Source organism: Phlebotomus papatasi, chromosome 2 (genome assembly GCF_024763615.1).
Source record: "Phlebotomus papatasi isolate M1 chromosome 2, Ppap_2.1, whole genome shotgun sequence".
NCBI lineage: Eukaryota > Metazoa > Arthropoda > Insecta > Diptera > Psychodidae > Phlebotomus > Phlebotomus papatasi.
The window spans coordinates 102,982,403-103,005,694 of NC_077223.1; the positions used below are offsets into that span (position 1 = coordinate 102,982,403).

Consider the following 23,292-nt stretch of genomic DNA (forward strand, 5'->3'; position numbering starts at 1 on the left):
CGCACGTACTTGGAGTACCGAAGTCAACTCACTTTAATGAATGATATGGAAAGTTTCTGGGCTTTTTGTGACATTCTACGTTTCCCTTACATGAACAGGAAGAGGACTTGGTAAGATTGGTTCATGAAATGAAGAACAATGGGCATCCTGTTGAAGCGGATTAGCTGTCCAAATTTACAGCCAAGTTGTATAAACCAAGTTGTCCAAAATAAGAGTCAAATTCACCTGTACATATCAATTCATTTTTAAACGTATTAAAACTAATTTTAGTAAAAATAAGACAATAAATAGCTTGCTAAGTTTCTAAACAACCCTTCTGAAAAGAGAGTAACAAAAAAAGTCAATTAGTATTGAAAATATCGCACTTCAAACTTGAAACATCGATGCTTATAAGCAGACTGTCTAAAATTATGAGCATTTACCCTATAGCACTCTCAATTTTAGGCAATATATTGCTCATAATGTAACTTGTCCGAAATACTGAACTGTTTCCCTGTGAGATAATTTTACGTGGCAAATGCTGATTTTTTTAATCAATGAGCTAAGTATTAATTAATCTTTTATTAAAGTAATAAAATTATTTATGAAAATACTAATAAGTAAGTAATAGCGCAATTGTTTAAATCACACTTCAGTATTTTTCTTTTCATATTTATTTTTTTAGTAAATGAAAACTGCAGTATCATGTTAATTTATATCCGTTTTACATCTTTTGTCTAACAGTTTTTTTAAATTTATTTTTAATCCAAATTAATTGGAAGCTATATATTTAAATCAATATTGAAGTATGAAATAATTTGTTTACCAGTCATGTTCTAATATCCTCGCTCTCCCCTAAATATGGCCTTTTTCAGGTGTCACATTAAATGTTTCAGATGCAAATATTTATATTTGACTGATACGGACTATATTGTTCTATTTCAGAGGCGTGCAAGAACCGTTGAAACCGAATAAACGTCAAATAAAACATGTACGTCAATGGTCAAAACTTAATTTGACGATAATTAATTATTGACGATAATTAAAACAAACTTAATTTGACGTTAATTCGGTTTCAACGGTTTTTGCACACCTCTGTTCTATTTATTTCTTTCAACTCGAGAAATTTGTTTAGTTCAGTCGTATAAATTATTTCAAAAGTAAATTTAAATATTATAAAAGTCTTAATTGATTCAACAAAGTTTTTCTTCAAGTGACGCTTATCCTATCATGTTAATATCTTTAATTTAAGTGATTTTGCAGCATCAAAATTTTTGCCATAATCATAAAAGGAAAATTTATATTAGTTTTTCCACACTTTGACGAAAGCAATTGTTCATAAATCCCAAAGTGGATGAGTTTTTTACTCCGGCTATCTTCCAGAAAAAAAGCGGGATTAAAATTGTGGGAGTTTTTCACGCATTTACACGAAAGACTGGGAAGCTCCTCGGAGCATCGAACTTTTTCATCTCCCTTTTTGGCTTTAAAAGTGGTTTTAGGCAACAAATCTTCGTTGCTTTGCACGTTGCATCGGACTTTGAGGAGGTTTGTGGTTTCGAACTTCACTAACTTGAGCTTCTCACACAAGTCACCTCTATCAACCACCAGATGTCTGGAGGTGTTCTGGCATCTTGCAAGGGGTGAAAATTATTCCCAGTGCATTTTCTGATTTTGGGAGGAAGAGTATTTTGGAACGTGCCACAATTTTACCTTCTACGGACTCAAATTTCTATCCCATTTCTGAGGATTTTCATCTATTTTTATCTCCACACATGGTGGGATTTTTTCGGCTGCATGGAAATCCACAGACAGATGTGACAATTTTTCGGGAGATGAACGCATGAGAGGAAAAAATCCCAAAGAGGCATTTGGCGCGGTTTTTTTTCGTGCTCTATACTGTTGACAAATTGAAATCTGCTGGGTATAAAATCCTATTGGGTGAATCAAATTGAGGATTTATCGATGAGGTGGCAATAAATGCGATTTTCCTCTCATTCCAGTGGATCCACCTGGTTCATGGGAGTTTTTTTTTGTGTATAGCACACAGGAACCACCAAGAAATGGCTTGTCCCCGGGAGCCTCGGAGACAGCGGATGTTTAGATTATTTTCAGACAAATCTCATCTACATGTCTCGAAGAGCTACAAACATTTGGAATGGAAACCAACATGATTTTTCAGACAAGAAAATATATACCTTATTTGGTCTTGGAGTGTCATTGACACCAAAAATGAGGATTTTCAGTGTCAGGATGGAACTTATAATGTCTCTCTCTGCAGCAGATAATTTCCGAGAAAAATAACGACATTTTCGAGTGGTAGAGCAATATGTCCTTATCTTCTGATTTTAACACACAAATATTACTCATTAAATTCACAATAAAACAACATTTACATGATTCTCCGGGATTTATCGCAAATTCCTCTGCCTCCCAAATCTTTCGTTTCCTCTTCACTTTTTGCCATAAAAATACATGAAAACGACATATGTCCCATCTCAGATCATTCTTCGGATGCTTCGGGGATATATATTCTTTGTTTTATATATTTTTAACCCATTCTGTTCATATTTAAATTCCTTTCCACAAACTCATCATATATGGTAACAAAATGTTAACCCATTAGCGCTCGTAACGGCGTTATCACACTTTCACATTAAAATTTTAATGTGATTCACATTAATTGTCGCTTATAAGTGTCCAATTATATTATTTGTGTCTTTGAGTCACTTAATATTTGGGGTTTTTCTATTTATTGATAAAGAAGTGGACTTGGCCTGCAAAAATAAGTTTAAATTTACCTAAAGCATAAATATTTTTCACATTAAAAAATTAAAGAGAAAATCGCATTAATTTTTCACATTAATGCTATAAATCAATTTATATCAAATTTTGCGGGCAAAGTCTACCTTTTTATCAACAAATAGATCAAATTTTGAATATAAAATGATTCAAATACACAAATTACACATTTGTACTCTCACCAGCGACAATTAATGTGAATCATATTAAAATTTTAATGTGCAAGTGTGATAACACAGTAAGGCTTTAAAGAAATAAAAGGATATCTTCTAGCTTAACTAGACTAAAACATTTGAAGTCTACAGAGTCTACATAAAGGCTGAAAGTGATGACCATGGATCAAAGACGCCGTACAAAAAGTTCCCACTTATGGCCATGACCAAGGCCTTATCTAGATTATGTACTAATTTTCAAAAAACCAATATGAAATACATAATAAAATTGTTCTTATTTATAAAGACTGCAAAATTGTCCATAGAAGCTATAAAAAGGGCTAGTCATGGGTCTAAGATGCCAAATGAATAATCCCCACTCATCGCCATGTCTAAATTCTGTACTAATTTCCACAAAGATAATATGAATTGGATAATTAAAATTGTTCTTGTTTATGAAAGCTACCAAGTTGCTCATAAAGGCTCTTAAAGATCATAGTAAAAGTTTCCACTTATGGCCATACTTAAATCATGTACTAATATTCTGAATACAAATGTCAAATGGATAATAAAAGTCATTCTTCTTTATAAAGGCAGTAAAATTGATCATAGAAACATTAAAAATGAAAGCCCTGAGTATAATGAGTCAAACAAAAATTTAATCTTCATACCCAAAATTCTGTACTAATTTTAAGAACAAATGTCAAATGCGTAATAAAAACCATTCATTTTTTTTTAATAAAAGCATACACAGAAAAATTTTGACTCTAAATTTAAGAATATATAAGATCCTGAGAACTTAAATTGGACGTGAATCCCCGAGGCGTTTAAGTTTAGAAGCTCTGAGCGAAAGAAATGGGCTAGAATCCCTAACTCTTTCAAGCTAAGAGATCGGGAACTTAAGTTCTGATTTAGAATTAGGGAATTGGCATTCATTGGATGGGATTTGAAATTAAATTCCTGGGTGTTTCTGTTTAAGAATTTTCCATTTTTCTGTGTGCAGTAAAATTGTGCATAATAGCAGTAAAAAAGGTCATGAGTCTAAAACGCCAAACAGAAACATTTCATTTTATGGTCATGCTAAAATTCTGTACTAATTTTTTTAGCTAAGATTTTTTGTTCTAAATACTGATACCAAATATATAATAAGTCTATTTTTCTTTATAAAGGCTGTAAAATTTATCAAAAAGGCCATTAAAGGAGATGGCAATCAGTTTAATACTCCTAACAAATAATTTATCACTTATGGCCATTCTCAAATCCTGTACTAAATTTTCAAAATCTAATGTGAATTGGTTAACAACACTTCCTTTTGATTATAAAAGAAAAATAAGGAAAGGAAGAAATAAAGAGAGTAAATTTCTTAAAGAATTGACATGATGTTCAGTGCTCATTTGCTCAACTTAAAAAGGAGTTCATTTTTATCCAATTGGTTTCAATAAATATTATGCAAAGTTTTAAATGTCAGCCAATAAGAATTCTTTTAATTTTTTTTAGAAAATATGTAACTCGTGTTATTTTTGCATATTGTAATTCAATATTTTAAATATTGTACAAATTACTGAGCAAAAAACAATTGAAATTGAAAGAAACTTATACAGATTTTTAAAATTTTGATTATGGTAAATTGGTACAAGTTGGACACTGACTGGTACAGTTTGAACAGGGCTTTTGTCTTGATAAATTTAGTACTTCATTTTTATTTGTATATTCTTAATGCTTTTGTTTTATAATTCGGTTCCTTGTGCTTAAAAACAAATTTTATACTGTATTTATCAAGAAAAAAGCCATGTCCAAATTGTACCGGCGAATTGTCCAACTTGTAACACTAATTCCAAATTATATCACTTTACCCTAATTAAATGCGGAAATTTTAGAATTATTTTGCAAATTTTTTTTCTATGTTAAATTTCACTAAATGAGCAATATTTCCATGCACAAAATTTTACAACAAACCTATACAATTTTGATAGGTCGTTTGCGAAAATTGCATTGAATTATTTCTAAACATATTTTTCCAAGAACGAAAGGATAAACAGGTCTAGAAAGAGTATTTCCTAAACCAGTTGGAACAAATTTGGATTCGTTGGAAAGGCCTTGGAATTCCTGAAAAGTTGGGAGTATTTTCAATCGGTTATGAATCAATAAGTGATTTTGTTGTGAAATTTTCTATTAAAAACAAATAAATTTAAAAATAATTAGATATTTTTTGAAGCTTTTTATTAAGAAATAACGTTCTTAGTCAGAAAATATAATTAATTAAAAACGCATTGCAGAAAATGATTTGTTCGAGGCTTGAGTCGTCCGAAGGTACCGCGCTTTCCCCTATGCATTTTTCATCAAAGTTCATAATAGAAGTCTAATGGGTTAAAAAGTACTTGTTCATCTCAATCTGAAATTCAAATGGGACTTTCATTATGTTTTATCATGACATAAAATTCATTATTAATCTCACTATATTCGTGGAAAAAGGGAAAATTCACTGACAAAAGACAGATAATCATCCCGATGATTGTTGAGAGAAAATTTTTGGCCAAAACGAGTTACAAAAAAAAAAAAACTTCCAGACAGTACCAAGAGCTTTCACCTCAAACACGCACACCTCGTGCTTTTGGCGGAACATGAAATTGTAATTTACCAATTTCCATGAAATTTACAGGCAGTTTTTCCTCCGAGTTCTTCGCTGGGGGGAAATAAATGAAGACTGGAGGAAAAAAAGAAGGATGGTACCGAGACACCAAACGATGGAGTATTTATAGAAAATTCACAACAGTATGATGGTTCGGAGAAATTGTGTGTCAAGTCACACGAAAAACCATCAAATGGGAAACAGAAGCCACTCTCTTGAAGGAGGAGGGCGTAGCTGGTAAACAGACAAAATTTTTGGGTTGAAAGAGTGCGCGCGGGAAAAGTGGAAAATTGGGTATGTAGGTTAAGTTCAGATGTGTGTTTGCGGGGGAGAAAATGGTCGGAAAATGTGGGGAGCCAAGGGCATGTGGATGGTGAGGATGAGGAAAGAGAAATTTTCATCATACTTTTCCACAACCAAAGCCCTATAGCCCGTGAGGCACATTTTGAATAAACGCCACCCATCATGAATGAATGAGCGTCTAGACGACCCCGGAAATCCACGTCTGTGCGTCTTAATAAATTCATTAAATCCCATGTTTTGTCTGATATTGCCCCCCAAAATACACCCAAACACCCCTCTCAAGTATTTTCGCTCCCCCAATTTTGGGTATTTTGCTCAGTCTTTTGCAAAAGGAGAGGAGATTCGTCATTAGCCTTGCTTGGCAATTCAAACATCAGACGATGGGAAGCTCTTTCTGGGCAAAAGCCACCCCCAAAAAGCACATGGAAATCCCAATGGGCTTAAGTACCGTAAACTTGGAGATAATCATGGTAAATGACCACAGAATCCCCTCAAGCTTCAAAAGCAGGAAATACCAGATGGAGCTTTTGGGGTGCCTGATCCTGATCTTCATCACAGAGAATTGACTTTCACGTGAATTTGACCAGGATCAAAATCCACCATTCATAATTTACTATTTGCAATTTGTTTATTTATTTATTTAATAGATTTTGTTATATTTTTTTTTGGTTTCGATAAGAATAGGCCAATAAAAGTCTTTGAAAAAAATAGAAAGAGTCTTAGGATTATGCACATTTTCGGAATGGAAGAAAACCGCAAGAAATGGCTTTATGCACCCAGAAAATTTGCATAGGGGAAACTGGGGCACCACCAAACACTGCAACTTTTTAATAGGATATTCGACTTCAGAGGACAAGACTTATAGAAATTTTTAGGCATTATAGGGATGCTTGTCCACTGAATGGTCGAGATAGTCAAAGTAGTTTAGAAATAAAAATTAGCGTTTGGTGCTACCCCGTGTTTGGTGGTGCCCCAGTTTCCCCTATACGCAGGAGATTTCTCTTAAATAGAAAAGATGGGTATGATAAATTTATTCGGTTAATTTATACGGTCCACCGCCGTCTTAGTGTTAGTATACAACCCTCAGAACAAAACGGTGGAAAAGCTCCTTCTCCGGTTGTATATGCCAGTCATGTAGGGTGGAATCACCACTTCTCGCCAGTCAGTGCCCCACTTCTCGTCACGTATATTGAAATCGCTATTTTTCACGATTTATGAAATAAATGAGCCGCAAAGTTACTTGTATTTTTATTGCTGCTACGTATAGAGTCGAAAAACACTAATTTTTTGTTTTGAATTTAAATATTTGAGCATTTTTTAGAGGAATATTTTAAGCATGTGCATCGAATCCAATACTTCTTACCAAATATAGTAAGGGTCATGAAACTTTTATCAAACAAAATTTAATTTTTGAATAAATAATTTGCCTATTGAACATTTAATTACATTCGGCGAATACATAAAATTTGAATTTAATTAGTTAATGTTTCATAGTATATTATTTTTATATAAAAATGAGCCATGGCGGAAAGTGCTAATATTCTAAAATAGATTCACCACCTGTCGCCATCGCTTTTCAATAGGCGACGCTAACTTCACTTCATACATTCTCAGTTGGCAAATATGCTTTGTTTACTTTCTAAAATAGTCTAATAGTTTGATTTCTCAAATAAAAGTGAAGAAAAAACATTTAATAAGAATAATAATAAGTTAAACATGAGGAAAAAGAAATGCTGAATGTATTCTTTGCATAATATTGCTCAAAATAATCAAGTTTGAACTTTTCCAAGTGACTGGCGAAAAGTGGTTACAAAACTGGCGAAAAGTGGTAAAAAGTGGCGATGAAGTGGTTATTTTTGCATTGTTAATAAAAATCAGGTTTTTAGGTACTCCCGCGTTAAATTGTAGGACAATTGTTTTGACGAATCTAGAGCCAATATAACTAAGTAGCTTTGTCTCAAATTTGAGTTATCTGATAATAAGGGGCCAAAAGTTATAATACAATTAATTTCACTTTTTCCTAAAAGTGGCGATAAGTGGTTACTCCACCCTAATAACAATAAGTCACAAGAACGCCGTGATACACAAAAAAAATATTTTTGGCGCCAATTTTTCATAAAAAAAAATTTCAAATTTAGCGCCTAAATTGCATACATTTAGGTGTATTTCAAAATTGTTTCACTAATTAGCTCGCTATGGTAGGCAAACGTACACAATTGCGTGTGCATAACCCCGTCAGGTTCATAATCCCGAAGTGCATAATCCCAGGATTCCTTGTAGGGGAAGGATTTAAACAAAGCTTCGTACAGATTCTAAGTCACATTTCCTGACAAAAATGGGTCAGTCTCATTAAAGGAATATGGGAAAAATTAAAAAGTGTGGGAAGCCAGATTGTGTGTGAATCCTGAAAGCCTTGCCCTATTTCAGTTTTCAAAAAAATATTATCTATCAGTTTGAGCCAATTCAGGCTTATAAGGAATTCCAAGGCCTTTCAAATGAAGCTAGACTTATCCTAATCGGTTCAGAAATATACTTTCTAGAGTTGATAAACTGTTCAGCTGCAAAAAACGTTTTTAGGAATAACTCATGGCTGATTTTGTATGGATAAATTGTTAGCGTTTGTATCGATATATTGAATGGAGTCTATTCGAACTTCATTCATAATTCCTCTTTTAATAAAGCTCCAATTAAACAAGGATATTTTGATAAAAAGTCCACCTTATGAAATGTAAATCTTCTACTAAGATTTCTGGATTTTCCCTCGTTCATTTGTGTCTGTCTTCAGGTACATCAAATTTCCTTTTAAATTCATCATGCGCGAAATACTTTCAAAAGCTTGCGTTTTTCAAAATACGACTACAAGTCAATATAAATTGAAAAAATAAAGCAAAATGACGAAACATATTTATCAAAGGAATTATCAGTAGAGACACACGTATAAGATTATAGTATGTAGCTTAGAAATGAACCATTATGGCAAATTTGGAGAGTAAGCAGTGCCAAAAAACTCTCCATTGAGCCTAAACACAAGTAGACTTTGATTCTCCAATAGTGTCTTGGATAAAAGGTAAATGGAACTTTATTTGCACAAAAAGTCGTTGATAATCGGAGAATTCAAATTCAATTTCGAATTTTCATACTAAATTTTCGAACATGATGGGGAAAATTTATCAAATATCACACTAAAAAGCTGGCAAAAGAGTTACTCAGTGATTATGGAGTGATTAAGTAATGGAACAAAAACAGTAAACGTCGTTGTTCTGTTTTATTCCTCACAACAATATGAAGACCGTCACATTTTGACACTTGAGCACTTCGAAATTCGAACATGATGTATCTCAGCCACCTTGCGGAATTATCTAAAAGTAAGAAAGTCTCTTTTTTGGATCTTCAAATGGATTTTCGAATTTTTCAAGATCTACTTCTGTACGGAAAGATTCTATCTACATTAAAACATTGCAACATATTTTAGAATTAAAAAAATCTGATAGGCCTTTAATTTTAATGTAGGCATCCGTGAAAGGTTCAAAAGGGTTGTAGGTAGGTTTTAGCTGAGAATCGAACCATTGTGGCAGAAATTCTAAGACCCACCATTGAGGTGAATTTCGAAATGACCACGTTTAAAAGAGCTGGAAGGACTAATTTATGCAAAGGATATTTCGAAATGCACCTTTCTGTGTTATGCCTGATAAATATTGAAAAATATTCTCTAGCGATTTAGAAAGCCTGGGATCCTTTTCGAAAGTATCCCAGGGTATTAAAATACCCTCGTTTAAATAGATAGGTGCATTTCTTCCTATAGGCCTTTTTCAGGAAAATTCAATTTGGATTTTGTAAAATTTTCCTTTCCACAAAATTTATATAGAACAGAGAAGGTGATCTCAAGAGTGGAATAGAGCTTCAGGAAGTGCGTGTTTTGGGATAAGACCACAAAACGGCATTCTTCTTTTGAAAAGTCAACGGACTGAGAAACAGAGCCACGACCCACGAAAGCCCCATGGAATATCTTGTGGTTTCTGTTACCAAAGGTTAGTTCTGTTTTGGCCACACACACGCATCCCAAAATCTCCCTCACGCATCTGGTATAGGGTTTGGTTGGAGGATAAGACGGTATCATCATAAACAGCTGATATTGAGACGGATGGCGCAACAGAACCTCCCCATTGAGAGCGTCAAATAAAAGCTTACTCATCCACGGTGGGATGATTCGGTGGCTCATAAATCCACATCAGGGCGCCACATGGAGCACCTCGTTCCACCTCCCTTTCCCCCATATTCGGAAAAACCTCAGAGTCCTCCGCACATGAAAAATGCCTCGGCAGACAACACGCCACAATTGAGCAAAATCTCTCCCTCCGGAGATATTTCCACTCTCATCCGTTTGTTTGTTGTGTCTGTTGTTATCAATATGCCACAGAGGAATCCCACCCACAATTTGCTCATACCCCTCGTAAACCCGGGGCTCTGGTGTGAGACCCCGGAGATTCGGAGGGGATTCTCTTATACATATTTGATGGGTCTGGGGTTAAACCCAAAGCTCCATCATCGTGTTGGTTTTCTCAGTCTCTTCCTTCAGCTGTTTTTACAACTTCCTTGTGAAGGGGAAATGATGCAGGCCTCCCCATTAGCTTACCCCCTAGAGGGCATGTCAACGAGACAATAGAGACGGGTGCTCCATTAGGAAAAAGCGTGATGATGAACTTGTGAATTTATCACCAACCCCAAAAATGGGATTGCGTCGGCTGCCCATGGAACAAATTAACTTGAGTAAACAGCTCTTGGAAAAAAACAGTGCTTAAGGGATATTTGCTGGGTGCTCGAATACAGAAAACAAAACTATTTGGATATTTTAGCCAAGACACATTCGTGGGATTCTGCAAGTAAGTTTTATCTCCGAAACGTATCTCTAGCGGAGATACACAGGGACACACCTCATAATCTTTCCGTACAGAAGTAGATCTTGAAAAATTCGAAAATCTATTTGAAGATCCAAAAAAGAGACTTTTTTACTTTTAGATAATTCCGCAAGGTAGCTGAGATACATCCTGTTCGAATTTCGAAGTGCTTAAGTGTCAAAATGTGACGGTCTTCATATTGTTGTGAAGAAGAAAACAGAACAACGACGCTTACGGTTCTTGTCCCATTATTTAATCACTCCATAATCACTGAGTAACTCTTTTGCGAGCTTTTTAGTGTGATATTTGATAAATATTCCCCACCTTGTTCGAAAATTTAGTATGAAAATTCGAAACTGAATTTGAATTCTTCGATCATCAACGACTTTTTGTGCAAATGAAGTTCCATTTATCTTTTATCCAAGACACTATTGGAGAATCAAAATCTACTTGTGTTTAGGCTCAAATGAGGTGAATTTTGAATTATACTACCTTAAAATTTCCCTTATGGATTCGTTTCTGAGATAAAATAAATGTGTCTCTGCTAAAACAGACACTCTGGCACTTCTGGCAGACTGTCTGTTTTATTTTGAAACTTTATGAAGCTTTTTAGGGGTTGCTTTATTAAAATGAATTTAAATTGAAAAGTTAATAAGGTGATTAATATTAATGAGGTCATAAAGATAAAGCTTAATTAGATATTTTTATTTCGAAAGAGATTTCGAATTAAAATACTTGCTGGTAATACAGTCTTCAGGGAATATTTTGTACGTCACGCCGGAAGGTAGGTACTACCGAATCAATGAAAAGCTCAGTGAGAAATTTTATTTCGAAAGAGAAATTCGAATCAAACTCTACCAAGGTTTAAAAGTGATTTAAACAGCTTTTTGTACAACTCTGGGTAATCAAAATTGAGTCGCTGTGAAGCTTAGTGAAAGATACTTATTTCGAAAGGGAATTTCGAATTAAAATGTCCTTCAGAGAAAATATTGTACGCCAAAAGTGTAAGCAAAATAGAATTGAAGTAAAACTCCGTGCAGATTTTTATTTATTTATTTCTATTATTTTTTATTTCTATTATTTATTATTTCAGAAGGGATATTCGAATCAAAACATCAACTAGGTAGGTAGGCAAAAATGATTTGGACTGCACTTCTATCGAAAGACAAATTTCGAATTAAGACACTTGTGTTCAATAGATCCTTCAAAGGACATTTTGTACGCCGGCATGTAGGCAACTTCTATGCGAGAAGAATTAGTGTAGCTCAGTTGAAGATTGTTATTTCGAAAGGGAGATTTAGATTTAAAACACTTGCGTTCTACAGTAGAATTCCGCTATAGGCCATCGCTCTATAGTCCACAATTTATCGACCATTGATTTCAAAACACTGATTTTAAGTCAGGTTATGTATTTTAGTACGCGACATCCAATGTTGTCATAATTATTTTAATATTTTTGGCAAACTTTATTGAGTATAGTTGTGATAATTGTGATCCATAATGAAGAGAGCGAGAACAAGTACTACAATCGAAAAGAAAGTGGAAGCCGTCGAGAAATTTCAATATTAAAAGTCGTGGATAATTTTAAAAAATGACATGGACTATAGTGCGACTCAAGTGTCAAATCTGGAACCAAGTATGGACTATAGCGGAACTCCACTGTACAAGACCTACAGAGGGCACTTCACGCAGGATAGTATGCAATCTATACAATATCGAATCGGGATAAATCTCAGTGGGGAATTCTTATTTTGAAGGGGAAATTTCGAATTAAAATACTTGTTCTCTCAATGATGAACTGACGCAAATGATTTCAGAGAGGTATCTCCGGTGATTGCCAGTGAGAAGTTAGTCACCCTAAGTTGAAAACACCTTTTTGGTTTTTTCCAAAGCTTTGGATCCTGATGTGGAAGAAGATCCACATCAGGATCGAAAGCTTTAGGAAAAACCAAAAAAGTGTTTTCAACTTAGGGTGACTAACTTCTCACTGGCAATCACCGGAGATACCTCTTTGAAATACTTGTCTTCAAAAAAAACCTTCAGAAGATATTTTGTACATTGAAAGTTAGGCAATTTCGAATTGAGAAAAACTCAGTCTTTTCGTACAGAAGTAGATCTTGAAAAGTTCGAAAATCTATTTAAAGATCCATAAAGGAGACTTTCTTACTTCTTAATAATTCCTCAAGGTGGCTGAGGTACATCCTGTTCGAATTTCGAAGTGCTCAAGTGTCAAAATGTGACGGTCTTTACATTGTTGTGAGGAAAAAACAGAACAACCGCTTTTACTGTTTCTTGCCCCAGTATTTAATCACTCCATAATCACTGAGTAACTCTTTTGCCAGCTTTTCAGTGTGATATTTGATAAAGTTTCCCCACCTTGTTCGAAAATTTAGTATGAAAATTCGAAATTGAATTTGAATTCTTCAAACTTCAACGACTTTTTGTGCAAATAGAGTTCCATTTACCTTTTATCCAAGACACTATTGGAGAATCAAAGTCTACTTCTGTTTGGGCTCAATGGAGACTATATTTCGAAATTGGGATTCAAATAAAAATACCAAGATTTAAAAAGTCCTTCAAAGGACATTTTGTAAATTGACATACAGACAAAATCAAATCAGAATAAAGCCCACGGGGGAACCTTTATTTCGAAAAGAAGATTTCGAATTAAAATACTCCCATTTGAATGGGCCCTTACAGGTGTGTTCTGTTCGTCCAAGTTTTATTACTCCGCAAAATTACGTACTAAAAGTATGATCCCTTGGGGGTAAGTAGTCAACATGTGATATTATGCATAAAACTGTACTTCATTCATACATCACTCTCTCTCTTGGAGTTCGAGCAATTAAAAGCACCAAAAATATGTACCTGGGGTATTTTGGGAACATTAGGAGTCGACCTAGACATCGTGCAGACGATGTTTTTGAGCCCAGAAATAGCCCTAGTCACCCCGTGCATCTTTTTTTACGTGGGTTTTGTTTTGACCTCATCTTCTCGCCGTTTTTTTGTTGTACACACACGCCTCCCTCTGCCGTTTTGTGTATGCAAATTGGGGGACCACCATTTGTGGTCTCACTCCGATCAATGGCCTCTTTGCGTGGCAGATGGGATTTTGCGTGCAAAAGCTCCACACGATGTAAGAGTTTCGACTCTGAGATCCGCGTAGTAAAAAAAAAGTGCGTGGTGTAACAGGTGATTGATAAACAAATTGTCAGGTGTTTTCACCCCATTTTCGGGTTGTAGGACATAGGAATGGGGTGCAAGAAGTGAGCAGTGATTTTGTGCGACCAATTATAATCACCCCTTCAAAAGTCTTCCCCGAGTTATTTTTTTTTCCTTTCCTCAAAATCCAGTGTCAAGGAATTTGAATGTATTTCCAATTCCACCCCTTTTGTGGATTTTCCCCCGTTTAAGAAAAAGAGTTGTGTGGAAAAAAGGGGCACCTGCTTTTCAATGGATCAACAACTCAATTGAGTGACTTGTGGTTGAACGGCGGGGCAGGAAAAGTCAGACCATCTTTCCAGAAAAGGGAGAGAATCCCTCCAAAGAGGGGTGATAGTTCCTGGCCCATGAAGAAAAAAGCATATTTTGCTCAATTTACCCTCCTTATTTTTCTGCAATCACGCTGTGATTTTGTCATCACCTAATTTTCCCCGTATCCTCTCAGCAATGTCTGACACTGCAGGATCATCAACTTTTCCTTCATCACTTGACAAGAAAGGGAAAACTACCAAGGCCTCCAAAAATGTCCAAATCACATGGAGGATTTCCTGGAAAATTTGTCCCCTTTTTCTGGGGAATTTTTGGGGAGAGATGATTCAGGTGCCTACCTCAATGTGACACCACTTAGACTTCTTCTCATATTCCCTACGAGCGACTTAACCCCCGTTTTTACACATTAACGCCTTTACATCCTCCCCCGAGAAATAACACACACAATCCATTCACAGAACAATACCAAGACTCCGGATTGAAGGGGCGTATTAGATCCACGACCCAAGGAACACGCAATGACAGTGCAACCCTTCGAGATAAATGACACGACAAATGGGGAGCTTCCTCACCAAGAATCCCCTTCACAAAGTCTAATAGCTTATGAAATATTTGCATTTTATCCTCCTCGAGTCATATCAACCCCTAAAAAGCAATACAATTGGAAAACATTCTTTCTTATAATCCTAAAAATATGGTATATGGAGCATAAATTTTAGCACAGCATTGTACTAAAATAATTTAGTACAATTTATAATTTAGTATTTTATACTTTGCTCAGTTCTAAAAATTTTGCGACAAAATTATTAGGGAAAGATGAGTTAATTCCAGATAAATCAACATTTCATTAGCACTAGTGTTTTTTAAAAAAAGAAACATTCCTTCTTATAATCCTGAAAATATGGTATATGGAGCATAAATTTTAGCACAGGATTGTACTAAAATAATTTAATACAATTTATAATTTAGTGCTTTTATACTTTGCTTAGTTCTAAAAATTTTGCGACAAAATTATTAGGAAAAGATGAGTTAATTCAAGATAAATCAACATTTCATTAGCTCTAGTGTCTTTAAAAAAAATCCTACGGAAATTTAAAGGTGTTTGGCAAATTTATGTCCTTAATCACGAATTAGAGAGCTACTCCATTCACTCCTATATTCAGGGGCATGATATTTCCTATGTTTCCCATATGTTTCTAGCGAGCCGAAAAACTTTTGAGTTTATTAGATGTTTTCTGTCATTGTAGAATGAATTAGCAAAAAATACTAATACAAAATAAAAGCCAATTTAATGACGAAGAGGCAACTGAAAACCCTAAATTGACAACCTACGTAGTTTTGAAAATATCTCGTGAAATATGTACGAAAACAGTGAAAAAATTACACTAAAACCTGTCGCATTTTTCAGAGCTAATGTCACCCCCCTGCCTATATTTAAAATGTTTCACAATTTCCAAAAATAAAAGAACACGCATAACATTATTTTAGTACATGACTGTACTAAGTTAATCATTCGCACAACACATAGAGAAAATGATATAGTAGAACGTTGTAATGTTGGAACAATAGTTTTTACATAACAACTATTTAGCCTCCAATTAAGAATGATTAATCATGCTTGTACTAAATTTCAAAAGACTCTTAATAAGTTAAGCAGTACTAAAAAGTAAAGTTAACAAAGTTAGGGTGCTTTCAGGGGGTGAACAAGTATGGCTAGCAAGTGAATCGTGAGTGGCAGATCAACAGATCATGCCGATCTTACTCAAAAATCGCGCTGATCGCAAGATAAGCCAGCAACATGCGCTGATTGCGAAATCAGTCTTTAAGATCACGCTGATCGCGCAATCAGTCTCCAGGATTGCGCTGATCGGCACCCAAAGTGAACTGTGAGTTGCAGACTTGTTTACCATTTATTTTTTAGTACATGACTGTTCTCATGTGCTTCAGATTAGTCGACTTTTCTTCGTGTTGATTCTTATCACGACTGCTTTTCCAGTTATCGTCGTGTTCAAAAACCACCAAGCAACACAAAGAAAAGTCCATGATACTGTAGCACATGAGAGCAGTCAAGTACTAAAAAAATGTTTTTGTTTTTTTTTTTATTTTTAATTCGAACAGAGCCATTACGAATGAAAGTATAAAACATAATACCTTACTTATATTTTCTCTACAACTTAACGTCTGTTTTATGGAATTATGGTGATATTACAGTAAAAAATGAACATGTCCTTTAGCACTTTCTTTTCTTAAGTGCTTCTACATTACAGTGCTGTCTCTCTATATGCACAGTTTGGGTACTTTTTTTGACAGTTCTCTCTCTGAATATGCACAACTTTTTCATTAAATTCCCAACGGTTTTTTTCTTTCTTTTAATAAATTATCATTTTTTCATTGTTCCAGAATTTCCCGTGTTATTTTAAATATAAGACAGAAAAAATAAAATTAAGAAAATTAAAAACAAGAAAAATTAGATACCAAGAAAATAATTTTCTTTATTACTTTGTCAAAATGTAAACAAATTGATCTTGAATGCAACCGACACAAAAGCTGTGCATATAGAGAGTGTGCATATAGAGAGACAGCACAGTATCTACTTTTTCTGTGTAGGTTCCTGTCTATTTGCTGGTTTTAGACCACGGCGAGGATTGAAAAAATAGTCGAGACAGGAACCCAAAACATAAAAAAATCGATAATGCTGAAGAGCATGAGAACAGTAAAGTACTAAAAAAAAAACTTGCTAATTTTTCATTGAAATAATACTATGAGTCTTTTGTGATGATACTTTTAATTTTATTAAAATGTCACATATTTTTGTGCATATTAGTAATATTCAATAATAATCAAATTTATTTTAGTACTAAACTGTTCGCAGGCGCTTCTGTGTTATCGATTTTTTTTGTTTTGATGTTTTAAATTTTTGTTTTTAGTACTGCTACATCAGTGTTCCGCAAGATTAAATAATTATCCCTGTAATAGTTGCTTAAACAAATCCCTTTACAGAAAGTAATTTGACTTAGTACTTGCATATACTAACTATTTAGTACATCATTCCACATTTCTCTTGAAAGTATTATTCAATTTTCCATGAATAATGCCCTGTGTATTAAATCCTCAATGTGTAATTTCATATCTCCATATGTACATTGATATTTCTTGTTACAAATTAGTTTAGTACAGGTCTGTACTAATTACTTATCCCAACTTTGATAGATTCAAATAAAAACGTTTTTCCACGAAAATGAAATAAATATTGTTCATAAATGAGGGATTATTAATTGCTCTTTACATCGAAAAAGGGTTAATTTGGAATGCTACACGAGGCATAGGGCATTTCCTGGTCAACGCAATATCCTTCCTTCCTAAAACTTGTGGTCCCTCAAACTTCAAGTCTGTCTCCAAGACCATTGCTCCACGTTTCATTTGTCGAATGATGATGTCGACATTCTTTGGGAGTCACTGAGTTTAGTGCTGGGGTCTCTCCTCCACCCGAGCATAACACTTGGGGGATTGGGGCTCATGAAGACGACAGTGACGACGTTATTTGCTGGGTGTAAATGGCGTTGATAAGGGTTAGTGTGTGAGGCATGAAACGGAGCTTTTTGGAAGAAGGTCTCCTTTCAGCCACCCTCCGGAAGACACAGACAAAACTGAGATGGTGGAGGGTGATGCCTCCCCCTGGAGACGGAAAATATCCCGCCCGAGGGAGAGCTGTACATAAATTTTATGGTCTCGGAGAGGAGGCAAGGAAAAAAAGGATGAAGACGGATCTCTGACGTGCGACACAATCCGCCCTTTCTCACATCGAAAGGGGGTTGCAAGTCGTATAAATTTTTTTTTCTGCTAGCAAAAACATGCAAGTTGGGTCAGGTTGGGATGTCTGGGCGCGTCTCAGCTTCCTCTCTCTCTTCAATTTTTATGTATCTCCTCTGCACAGACTCTCAATAAAATCAACCCCCCTTGAGATACCAAGGGTTGGAAGGAAAACCAAAAGGCCCCTTTGAATGCGCGTAAACAATTGGCTAGGCTTTCCACTCAAATTCTCTCAGTAGCAGCAAAAGAAGCAGAATTTTCCAATCGGAAAATCACTCTTCTGCACTGGATGTTTGTGCAAATGTTGGGGAGTGAAATTTTCCTCTCCTGAAGGTGTGTTAAAATAAATGGGTGAAATATTACAACACGTGTCTCAAATCCCAAAGTGGCCAGTCACTGAGCAATTCGGCCAGATGTTCAACCGTAATTAATCTTCGAACTCACATAATTTTCCATCTAATCGGACCATTATTTCACATTTCCCTTCAAAGCACACACACATACTTCCCCTTTCCACTGCAATTTACTTTATGCATTGGGCAAAAATGGAACTATATTTTCCAACCCAGGCCGCTACTGAAGCAAATGCCGTCTTTCTCACATTAAATTAACTTTTCTCTTGCCTTTTCCGGGAGGGACGTTCAGGAAAAATACACCCACAAACAGGATGGGGATTAATTACACTTTCAGGGGATGTAAATTATGTTTTTTGGGCTTTTGGAAGTTTAACTAATATGGAAATACAGCCATATTTTATGGATACTTTATGGATTTGTTTAAATATTGTATATTTATTGAGAAAAATTATGATTGAAAAGTATTAAAAATTATAACCAACCAATCATCTTTTCCTTTCTTTTCATCATTCTCGGCGCAATAACATTCCTTTTCATAAAGTGGAAGTATATTGGAGTGTTCTTTGATATGTACTAAAGAGATCTGTACTAAAAAAAACACTACCGTTATTTCTTTGATCATACAAATTATTTAGTAGAAACATGACGCTTCGTCTCTAACAGACTAATTTATTTACATTTAGGTAAAATTCTTGGTGAAATGTTTCTGAAAATTACCTACATTGATATGTCTAAATGTCTTTCAGTTTTAGTACAAATACGGCTCTATTGTAAAACTATAAACTGTACTACGTCTTTGATCTTCATCTTTTTTTCATTTTATTTTAGTAACGAATCACATTAATTCATGTATGTACTAAAAACTTGTCAATTTATAGCGCGTATAAGTACAAATTTAGTGACAAAGTTGTAAATCATCAACATAGATTTACCAATTTCTCTATAGATTTAAAGTATTTAATATTCCAGTACTATAAGATGAACTTGTGATATGAATAAATTTAGCACATGCATGTGTACTAAAAGTTGCGTTGGATTTAGGAATTTTTATTATTTAAAATATATTGAATTTACACGCTCTGAATAAAAACAGGCTATTTTGATGGGTATAATGCAGTCTTAGTGTAGTGTATGTCTTTCATTTAGTACAAATTTAGTGAAAGGGTTCTGCATGAACAATTCGAATTTTCTTAATTCTCTAAAAAAATAAAATACTAAATATTTAACATAAAATCCAAAATTGTTGCATGAATGGATTTAGCACATTCATGTGTACTAAAAGTTCGGATGGCTTAATAATCTTAAGCCATCCGAACTTTTAGTACTTACTTTTTTTACTTAAAGTGTTTTACTTAAAACACTTTGAATTCTAAAAATACTGATCTAGGGTGGGCATAAATTATTTTATTCAATTATCATATTGCTGTTTTTTCAGCTTTTCCACTTATTAAATTTTTAAAGAATGTGAATTTTCTGGTTGACTCCTGTCTTTCATTTAGTACAACTTTAGTGAAAGCGTTCTACATCTATATAAGCAGTTTAAATTTTCTAACTTTTCTAAAGATTTAAAACGCTTAATATTTTATCTAAAAATCAGACTTGTGACAATATAAATTTAGCACATGCATGTGTACTAATAAATTTGCTCAAGAGTTTTTATTATTCAAAAACTTTTGAATACCAAAATACTGAATTAAAGTAGATTTTTTATTGTCATATCCCTAATTTTCACTTAAAATATTTTCTAGGAGTATAAGTGTTCTGGTTGGCGTTTATGTCTCTCTTTCTTTTAGTACAAATTTTGTAAAAAGGTTCTACATCAGCAATTTCAATTTTCTGATTTCTTTAATCCAATGTCATTCTAATTCTCCGATCCAGGGCATATAGCCCTGGTCGCTGCGCGCCCGAGAAGCCCATAATGATGATTTCTCTAAAGATTCAAAACGCTTATTATTTCACATAAAAACAACTTGTGACAAGAATAAATTTAGCACTTTCATGTGAACTAAAACCTGAGTTCGCTCAAGAGGTTTCATTGTTTTGAATACTAACAGTACTGTGTCAGACTAGGAATATATTTTTTAATACTTGTCATTTTCACCATTTCCATTTAAGTTATTCCTAATTTTCTTCTTCGCTATTTTTATAAACCAAACTTTGTAAAATTCATGTTAAAACTTTTGAATATTGTATAAAGTTGAAAAGTGTAGTAACACTAAACACTAATTTTATTGTTAAAAATTTTGTAATGTTATCAATATAATTTAGAAATAAATCGTTGTTGGAAAAAAATTCCATTTAAAATGTTTTTAGGGAGTGTGAAATATCTGGTTCACGTTCTCGTCTATCTTTAAATTAGTACAAATTTAGTAAAGAGGTTCTCCATTAGTAATTTGAATTTTCCGATTTCTCTAAAGATTCAAAACGTTTGACCTTTCATCTAAAGAACCAATTTGTGATATTAATGAATTTAGCACTTGCATGTGTACTAAAACTTGAGGTCGGTCAAAGTTTTCAAAATATTTTTGTTACTAAAAATACTGAACCCTGAACCCTGGTAGGAATAAATTTTCAGTCAATTGCCATGTTGTTAGTTTTTCATATTTTCCACTTTTTTTATAAAATATTTTTTTAAGGAGTGTCAATTTTCCACTTGACTCTTATGCCTTTCGTTTAGTACAAATATTTATGAAAGTATAGTTCAATGTCAAAATTACTAAATTTTCAATCTCTTCTAAGATTTAAGCACTTTTAGACTGAAACTATACTCAAATGTGCTAAATATTTGTCAAATTTTGATTTCGCACAGACATGTACTAAAAGTTTAGCATTTTCTATATATGTAAAATATTTCTAATTCTTAAAATCTCAAAACAATTTTGATTTCAAAACAATGTCTAACATTGTTTATTTTAGAACAATCATGTGCTAAATATTTCTAAGCCTTTACATTCATTTTGAATGTATTAGAATAAGAATGTTTGATGGAGTAAAAGTCTTTAGAGTTTTGTGAAATGTTTAATGGTGTTACACGTACACATCACGCAAAATATCAATATTTTCTAGATATTTAATGGCTTTCCAGAAATGATTTATATTTTCCCCAGATTTTCATTGTTATTATGAATTTCTATTTCACATGGAATTATTTATTTGGAGTATTTTGTAAAGTATATAGCCCGTGTTTTTGCTTTGCTGACAATTGCAAGCCTTTTGTAATCCCTCAGTGGTCAACTAGGATTCCTTGTAGCACCTCTGTGTAGATCCCTTTTGTCCAAAGCATGACAATTTATCACAGAGAATATTTTACAGTAGATAAATAATTGAGAAGCAATTCAATGGGCACAAGTGGTGTGTTTGTTCACCCCTGTTACGAGTTGGGGTGGGCTTTTAATGGTATGTGCTTTGAAAGCTCACCCCTGAAAATCTCCACATTTTCCCTTAACTGCGTATATTTCATGAAATAGAATCGATTTAATAACTATTTACGCATTTTCCACATTATTGTAAAGATAGAAAACATTACAGGGCGCAGTTCCTTTCGATAAGTACAGGAAACTACCAGTCAGTTAGACTGAAGCAAAAAAAAAAGGGAAAACCAGAGAAAAAAATTTATGCAATGGGGACATTTTATTTTTATTTCTTTTTCTCCCTGTTTTATGTTTTTTTCTCTCTCAATATTTGGTTTTTTTTCGTGGATAGAACAGCTTTACCCAGAGTACGGTATCAGAAACCATCGGGAAAAAAATGGACGAATCGCATAGGACTCGTGCCAGTAGAACATTAAGATCCTTTCACATCGATTAAAATTATATTTACGCAATTCCTTTCTACATTCTTTCGAATATCCACTTCCTGTTTCTCTCTTGAAAATTACTTCAATTGACTCAACTCTATTACTATTATTAATTTTGTTATAACCCAAAGGAATATTCGTTTGGTTGGGAGAGAAACTTTATGTTATGCCATTGTTAATTCTCTCTTCCTTTGGTGCGTTTTGCCTTTCCCCTTCAATTTTCCCAACAATCACTCGAGAATGATGTGAGCTTGAAAATTTAATTAAATTTTAATCGAATCACTGTACGCGTAATTGGATATGCGTATGAGATACATTTTAATACATATACATACAACTCTATATAGCAAAATGTCCTGGCTCTTATCCTTTTATACCCTCTCAAAAGCCTCTCTCTCTAACATATTTATTTGAGTGCATTGAATAAAAAATTTAATTAAAACACACAGAAGAGAAACTCTTCCATTGAGATATCTCGAAGGTAAAGGTATAACAGAAGCTGGACTTTGTTGGTATACTAAAAAGGGATATATTGTTGAACAATTGTCAGTTTGTTCATTGTTAATTCCATTTAAACATGTGGAAAACTCTCCTTCAAAAGCAACATAACTCCAAATACATCGGGGAATTTAATCAAAAACTCATGCATTCAGGGGCTGCACAAAAGCTCTCTTTCACTTGCAAAATCACCCTCCAAATGACTGCATTTCCACATGAGAGGGACGCTAATTTATTGGACAACGCGTTGGATCAATATTTATGGTGGAAAGTTCCACAAATGTTGGGATATTTTTGAAAAACTCACCATAAATTCTTCAATCTGAGGAAATCTTCAACAGAAATGGTCTTATTACTAATCGGAATACTAATTGAACGACTACAGCGCCTCTAGCGTTCGCGAAACGAAAGTTGGACGTTCTAAAAATTGAAGAATTTGTAAGACCCTTTCAATTGTACAGTAAAAGGTGAAAAATAGTAGTCTAAGTTGGAATAAACAACATAATTTACATTAAAATGAAGATTTCTCTAAGCTACAGTACGTGTCAAAAGTTTGTTGCCTCACGTATGATCGGGAAAACAG

General features: G+C 34.1%; 1 protein-coding gene across 3 annotated transcripts in view; it reads right to left on the reverse strand.

Annotated features, from left to right (window-relative positions):
* Positions 1-23,292, reverse strand: part of LOC129800497 (methylcytosine dioxygenase TET) — a 173,584-nt gene that overhangs the window by 86,896 nt on the left and 63,396 nt on the right. The gene's annotated exons all lie outside the window — the stretch shown is intronic.